Raw genomic sequence first — 8,126 nt, forward strand, 5'->3', positions numbered from 1 at the left:
TTTACATAGTATGAAGTTATACAGTAGTTGAAAGTCACATAGATGGCACTCCAAGGGGAAGGTTTTCGTGGTTTATAATAAGGCTGACACCAGCCAATTATACAAGTCGGTAAAACTTAGCACCTGCACTCTTCTGGAAAATATTGATATAGTGTTGTGGCTCAATAAAAATTTGAAAAAAAGGCCATAAAATATGAATTAAGCTATAAATCCAGTAATGATTCATTTAAAAATATTAATTTTTAAAAATCTATTTCCTCGTTTAACGACTTTATTTAAATATAAAAAAAAAGTAAATTTCTATCAAAAAGACTAATTGCTATAGTTACTTTACTGTAAATATCCTGCATTATTTGGATAATTCCTTATTTCTCATTTCTTACAAATAAATAAAAAACTCTGATAAAGCATATTAAGATATGCCGGGTAAAAGACAAAAAGAGGAAAGCGAATGAAAGACAGGTGAGCATTAAGATGAAGTTAATAATTAATATTCCCCAAAGAATAAGGAAGAAGTAGAAGGTGCAAAGAGGGACTTGATTAACAACTTACATTTTCAAGTTGGACCGCCCAACGTCCCACTAACAGCGGCCCAATTTAGCGAGAACATACCTCAATTAAGGAGGGGTTTTTGTAGCCCCGTCGGTTTTCCCACTTTCTTAACTCCCGCTGGTGACTACGACTGGGGCCTCACGCTTTTTCGGCCTCCAGTAATCCTCCAGTACTCCCTGCCAACTTGTTCCATTTAACTTGGGATATTCTACCCGGTCAACTCGTGCAAGTATCTTAAAACCAAAACTATAAAAGATTTATTATATTACTCAAACATATCTTACTTATTTAGGTAAATTTTTAGTTGAAATACGACAATATTTAGGATAATGATTCAACAATAATATCATATAAATTAAATATTTAGTAAAATCCTCTTAACATTTTTTCTAAATTTAAACTAAATTCCTTGGTAAAAGAATCGTATCATTTTAGTTTATATCTTTAAAATTATGCCACAGTCTAATAAGGATAAACTTATTTTTATTTACAGATAGGCTAAGTATGATGAACTATTTACTAATCTAAACAACAATTAATACAGTTTTATTTTGATTCCACAGAACATTAATTCCCTTAGGTCATTTCATGCTTTTCTTTGGGCGATTGACTTCTTGTGAGTAAATCATTTCTTAGTAAACGTATTTTTTTTTTATGAAGTAGTTTGTTTTGTTGTTAATTAAATGGATATACTTTGCAAAATTTATAAGTGGGAATTGTGATTAAGATATAATGTTACATAAAGAGACAATATAAGGTTACAGAAATACAGGCGGTCACACAAGGAGATCCATGTCGGCCATTCTACATAGAATAGGATGAAGACCTATTTACTCAATCTTAAGAAAACTGTTTTCTACTCTGAATAAAAGAAGAAATTAAATGTAAGGACCCCAAGGTGTCCAGATAATACTAATGACGGCAACAAGAACGAGGTTGAATGAATGTCAGAAGACTGGCCAGGGTTCCACTTCTCGCAAGGGCATAAAGTTCGATGAATTCAGTTTGCTCAAAAGTACATTGATTGGACAAATGATGACAGGTCCTGTTTATTGGTCGGGGATTTACTTTAAATTCACCAAAAGGGAATCTCTTCTATTATGAAGTATTAAACATTACCTCTCGAAAGTGTGAAGAAGATTGGATCAAATCGTCCAATATGTCCTCTGGAGTGACTGACCAAAGAATCTCTATGGTGATGGGTGGAATTTGTACTAATTACACAGTGCTAATAGGAGTACTAAAAATGGTTCCAGTTATATCGAAAATATCCTTCAAGAATATGTGACAGTAATTGAACCATTTTTGGGTATGATCACCTGCTACTCCACAATAATGTGATGCCTCATTCTGCTCAAGAACTTTAACGGAGCTCGGTGGGCTGTTTTTCACTAAGAAGTCTAGACCTAATTGAAATCGTGCATGCCTGTGATATGATAGCAAGACCTGTGAATTACTGTCAGGTCCTCTTGAAGCTTTCTAAAAACTCAAGATAGCTGAAAGAGAAGAATGGAACAACATACCCTAAGAATCTCCACAAATTTCAATTTTTTAAATACTGTAATGATTTAATCAGTTATCAGAGCTCGAGGAGGAATTATTAAATACTCTTAGGGACATTATTTCCTATTTAACTGGTAATTTTTATTTTTATATAAACATCGAAACGTTATTTATTTATGTATTTTTTGTTTCTTTCTATTACTTTTCCTTTTTTTCTTTTTTTCCCTTTCAGTAGGTTTACATTATATGCTCTTGATAACTCAAACTAAAATATTACACTCTTCGAATAAAAATTACTGTTAGATAATAATAACGAAAAATATCGTAAATTGTTTTTTAGTATTATTTTCGAAAGAAACATGTTACTCATAAACTAATGTACTTTTTTTTGGTTGGCTCAACAGACCTTGTAAACTTTTGGCGCCCAGACCAGCCTCCTCCATATCTTCCTGTCGGGCTACAATTTTTCGGTTTTCTGCATGCAGGTCTTTCACATCTTTGATGATTCTGCCTATACATCTGGTGTATGGCCTCCCACATGATCTCTTGCCTACTATAGTGGTATTCACTGTTGTGTAGAGGCGTCCTAATGGATTGCTTCAGGCCACATGTCCCGCCCATCTTAATCTCCTTGCCTTCATATCATGAGATATTGACTGATCAATCTCTGCAAGCAGTTCGCGGTTAGTTCTTCTCCTCTGTTAAGGCTCTGATCCCAGATTGCTCCTGTGATTACTGCTTTACTATTACATAAAAATATGTATATCGTTGTATAGACTTAAAAACTACTGGTGATTTTCAAATCCAAGTCATTTTTTTAATACACCACGGCGATTGAACCGAAAGATTCAAAACTATCTTAATAGGTAATGCTGATAGTGCCATATAGCAATAATAAGTAATAATAAGTCTCGAAATCACGAACTGATGCATAGAATGTTTTATCCTGACAATAACAATATTTATAAAATACACTGTTATATAGTCAGCAGGTTTCAGTGAGTTGAAAAGGTTACAACTTCAAAAAATTAGACTCAAAGTCAAATCATTAATAACAATTAATGTAAAAGTAATCAATACATTTTATTGCTTGGTTTGTAAAATGTATCTATTAGGCCTATTGGCTCATAAAAAATATTATAGATATATTAGTGTTTAGATTACAAAGAATCTGTTCAAAGAATTAATTAATCTATTAATTATTAATTATTTTTTTCAAAATAAATTTTTAAGTATTAAACTTTATAATATTTTTTTCCAATAATTTAAAGAAAATCTCCAATCCATCAATTTATCCATTTTAGGATAATTCAAAAATATTTCTTGCTATTAACTATTTATTGAATCTATTTTTTTCAATCTATTGAAAAAATATCTTAAGGTGAAATAAAAGTAAGTCTTTTCGTTTGTTTTAATACTGTTTTTTTATACCTAAACTTTGTAATTTTATTGTTGTCTTGCCCTTTACTGTTGCCTAGAAAATATAGTCTATATTCTGTTTGATTTGTAATTTTGAGACATTTTCCACTAGAATTTTCTGTATTAAGACAATTCAAGGAATAGTTTTTGAGGTTTCCTCCTTTATCCTCCTAACAGCCAAAGTTTAATCTGATGTCTTTAAGTGTTAAAACTCTTGTTCTGGAGTTTGACCAGCTTCTCATGCGGAACTGCTACCAAAACTAACATTGAGATTTCAAAGTTTGCGGATCTTGTTTAACACAAAAACTTTTTCTTTTACGGTTAAACAGAATTTTTTAGGATCATGATTTCGTCCTTTTAGGTTTAAAAATAATTTTACTTCGAGATTTAAAAGTCTGCATTTAATCCGTATCGTTTAAACCTATAAAATATAACTTAATAATAACATTCCACAAGTCATCTTCTGATAGACAGTGATGTAATGGTGAAACCAGCTGTTTGCCTCATTCACACCTATAGTAATAATTAATACTGTTATCCCCCTCCCCACCATCCGATGTTAAACTTTGACCTTTGATATTATTTAAATTCAGAAATTGACTAAACTTGAGTGCATTATGTATTTTAATATTGGGACTTATCCCACAATACTGCACCAAGTTGGCAGAATAAATAATTTTTTAAATATTAAATTGACTTGTTTCTATAATCAATTCGAAATGAATTAGTCTTTAAGCATTTGCAACAACACATACTTAAAAAATATTTTTATATTGCATGTTCTGAGGAAGGAGACATAGTATCCCCGAAACATTCATGAATATAAATCAAACACAATTGCGTTTTTAGTGTGACTTGAGTTATAAACTTTTTAAAAAATGTAATAATCAAAACTTTTTTTTATTATTATTTATTTATTGACATTTACAAGTGTATTTACATAAAAATACATTAAGTAAATTTGCTGTGGTTCATAATGGTAAGATACAGGCTTGTAGAGAAAAGTAAGGAGCATTGAGGATTTTACGAAGGATTTTGGATTGTAAGGATTGGATACGAGAGGAATTCGAAGGTTTTGTGGAGTCCTAAAGTTCAACTCCGTATATTCAGATAGACCTTATTACAGTCATAGATATCAGTCTTTTGTAGTGGATTGGAATTTTAGACAGTTTATGTAGTAAGTGTTGTAATAGTCGAAATCGACGTGCAGTTTCCTGTCTTTTCAGTCTTGTGCGAGAATTCCAAGTTGGACAACTGTCCAGATGCTGTCCAAGGTAGCTGCCCTCTTTGACAGAAGTAAGAGCAAAATTATTAAAGGATACTGTAAGGCAGTGGTGATGACAGTATTAGGATTGTTTGGAATGTCATCTGTATAGACAATGTAAGGGTGTACCTTGAGGAACACCAGAGGGCTAATATAAAGTCAAAGTGTATCTGTATAATTTTTGGAAATATTTAATAAAGGACTGTAATATATACATAGGTCCAGAGTCAACAGTCTAGCTTCATTTAACAAGCGTTCTGTTTTGTAATTTATTTCCGTACCTTTTCCAGTACATCCATCAATTTAAATTTTTTACACGGTCCTCTATCCCCATTACTTATTTCAAACATATAAGAACATGTATCTTCAGTGTCAAGGAATCGTGGTAGATATTATTCCGCTAGTATACCTCAATGGTCCAGGCTCTCTTCACGTTGCAATCCATACACTGGTGGGAGAAAAATCTTCAGTTTGGAGCCAAAACCGACACTCCCCTACAACCATCGTTTCTTTCATCCATCTGAACCGATTTTCCAAAGACAAGGATTGCCAAAGTACATCTCAATAAACTCCAAACGAAACGATTGTTCCTACGTATTATTGTACGTACGCTCATTTATGTTTTTCCAATCACATCCATATTCTACTGATATTGAAACACACCTGAAAACAATATACTTCCAATATTTTTTTGAAACAGGAGGAAAAGATGGTAAAACCATAACTAAATGTAATTTGATTCATATTTTTTTAAACTAATTTAATACTTATAGATTTATGGAATGTGGAGCAATGTGTATTAATATGCGTCAAGAAACAAGTTTTGTTAAAAATATAATATTGTTACATAAAATAATAAAATTACGATCTCATTTAAATAATTACCTTGCACTGCAGTCACACAATGGATAAAATAAGTAATATATGATTATTAATCATCAATTGGATAGTACATTATTTTGGAGTCGTTATTTTTCCTATCGGCAATTTTTAACATTTCTTGACTATATTACATGACACCGCATCACATACAAAAAGTATTGGTTCTGTTTTAAAAAGTTTTAGATTGGTTATAAGAAAAAAAATGTAATCCTTGAAAAAATGACTAACTTTCTATGAAAAATATTAAATTACTCGGTAAAAAAGACATTCTACTAAGAAGACGCCCAGGAATTTCTGTTGAACTGTCTCTCTCTTTTCTTTTTTTTTTTTTTTGAAAAAGAATACCTCGTGCTCTCAAACCAAATGTCACTTCTTATCCGCATCGTATTTCTCACCCCTTCGGAAAATCCCTAACCTCTTATTATATTTCGTATTATATTTTAAGTTGCAATCATCTTATAAACATTAATTAACTGATTATTGTTTCATAAGATTACTCTATTCCTGGGAAAACAGTGTACTTATCAGTTTTAGGTCGTGATAGAATTAACGCTTACACCCTCACTCCTGAGCAATAATTTGTTGACTAATTGTATAATAATTATTACCTCTATATCTAACCGTCTACCCTTGGATTCTTGTAGATATTGAGATACAGACTCCACCATACAGCCCAAACAACAACTTTTATTTTATTTATTTATTGCTATTTACAATTGTACATTATAATACATTTAGTAATAAACAACAACTAATGAACCATTTGAACGAAGCAAATTGTTAGTGAAATATTTTCTGTTAGTGAACCCTTTGTTAAATATTCCATTTATCTCCACTGTACAAATCACAAGTATTTAAGTTTACCAATTAATATATGTTTTGGAAACCATGAAAAATAGCGAAAAAGTTCATTGAACCAATATAAATAACCCAACTAAAACGAGGACTTTTTGTATGTTTACAAATACACAAATATAAAGTTCAAACTGTCCTAAAGTCAAAAATTGTGTTACTCCCATTTACCTCTACAACTGTTTGTTGCACGGACAAAATCATTATAAAGAAAACATCTTCGGCTATTTGTTACATATAACCATAGAACATCTATTCCTTAAAAAAAAAATCCCAAAGTTCCTCGTCAAATCTGTTGCGTTGATAATGATGTCTGAAACCTAAAGACCTCAGTCAGATCACAACAGCAAACAGGTGTTTCAACCTGTCTTCACCAAGCGTCTTGTATGACGTTGTGTAATTTATTATAATCCTACCCCAATTAAAAAATATACAATAAGTAATGAAGGGTACAGCAAAACAAACACTACGAGGGATTTTATTTATTTAAAATTAAATAAATACTAACTTTGTACGAAGCTATAACTTTTGTCAGTAGCGTACTTGGAGGGAGGGGAAGTCAGTCCCTTTTTTTTTCTTACCTATAACTTTATTGCAAAAAAAAACCAAATGTTTTTCAAAAATTAATCCCCAAGTGTTTAGGTACGACCCTACGTGTCCTGTCTAGGACCGAATCATTTGATAATTAATAACAAGAAAATGGATTAAATTCATTAACAAACCAAGTTAGCTCAATATTATGTTTGTCAGTGTGTAATATGCCTACCGATCTTTTGTCTTATATTGATTTAAGAAGTTTCATTGAAAATTAATTTATATTTTTATTGTATGAATTCCTTTATGAGACTTATTAGTATACATCATTTAAGTCTAAAGATACATTTATAGGTTAAAAGTTTGTTTGAGAAAGAAACATCATCAATACAGATCGAGATATTTAATATAGTTCCTTTGCGACAAGCTTTGATATCGGTAGTAAAGAAACTAAACATATCTCTTTCCCAAAGAAAGAAATACATAATCCGAAAAGAAACATCAAAAAGATCCCATCGGCCTTTCATCTAATAGTTTTTTTAAATGTTTTATAAACCGCTAACTCTATTCCCAAAGATATCTCCTCCAGAGCCGGACTGAATAGAGACCGGGAAGAGCCCATAAAGAGACTGGAAGAGATACGTCACAAACCAGAGTGTGACTAATTGTCCAAGTTGTGTTGTTACACCTGGTCCGGAGGGCCCCCGGGGGTGCTACAATTCTTCCCTCTCCCCTCACCGCCCCCCCCAGTCCAACCCTCTCTTACCTTACTCCTCTCTAATAATATACAGTGTTGAATTTTTTGAAAATGTTCAACTCAATGAAGTCTACTAGTCAACTAACAATAAACATTAATATATAAAATATACATCATGGTATAACACAAAACATGAATCGATGCACTCAATTGTTAAGGAAATAATTGACATTATTTTTATTTTTTCCCTCTCGTCGGTCCAAGACTCCCATTGAAGTCCTACACTGCCCCTATTGTTATATTATAATTTTATAATTTTTGATTTGATAGATTTATTTATTGATAGATATTACAATCTGCCACACAGTTGTGGGCAATAGGTAATATTGATGAATGATCTCATACATACTAAAATAAAATTAA

Source organism: Halyomorpha halys, unplaced genomic scaffold (assembly GCF_000696795.3).
Source record: "Halyomorpha halys isolate HHAL.00 unplaced genomic scaffold, Hhal_1.1 Scaffold1794.1, whole genome shotgun sequence".
Taxonomy (NCBI): Eukaryota; Metazoa; Arthropoda; class Insecta; order Hemiptera; family Pentatomidae; genus Halyomorpha; species Halyomorpha halys.